This window comes from Nanorana parkeri, unplaced genomic scaffold (genome assembly GCF_000935625.1).
Source record: "Nanorana parkeri isolate BGI_ZX_2015 unplaced genomic scaffold, ASM93562v1 scaffold980, whole genome shotgun sequence".
Taxonomy (NCBI): domain Eukaryota; kingdom Metazoa; phylum Chordata; class Amphibia; order Anura; family Dicroglossidae; genus Nanorana; species Nanorana parkeri.
This window is the reverse complement of record NW_017307248.1, coordinates 213,571-213,806: the sequence shown is the minus strand read 5'-3', so window position 1 is coordinate 213,806 and position 236 is coordinate 213,571.

Genomic DNA, 236 nt, shown 5'->3' with positions numbered 1-236 from the left:
ATTTTTTTTTTTTTAAAGAGTGTAATTTGAAATTTCTTTTAAAATAATAAATACAATCGAAGTGGTTACCCATGCCGGGAACCTTTCTGCTTCAACAAAACAAATTGGAAAGTTTCGAGGAACCGCACAATTTTTTACCCACTTTGCCCAGCTGTCAATTACATTTTTAATAATTATTTAAAAAAAAAAGATGGAATTAGAAATTAATATTAAATAATAAATTTAAGTTGCAGTGG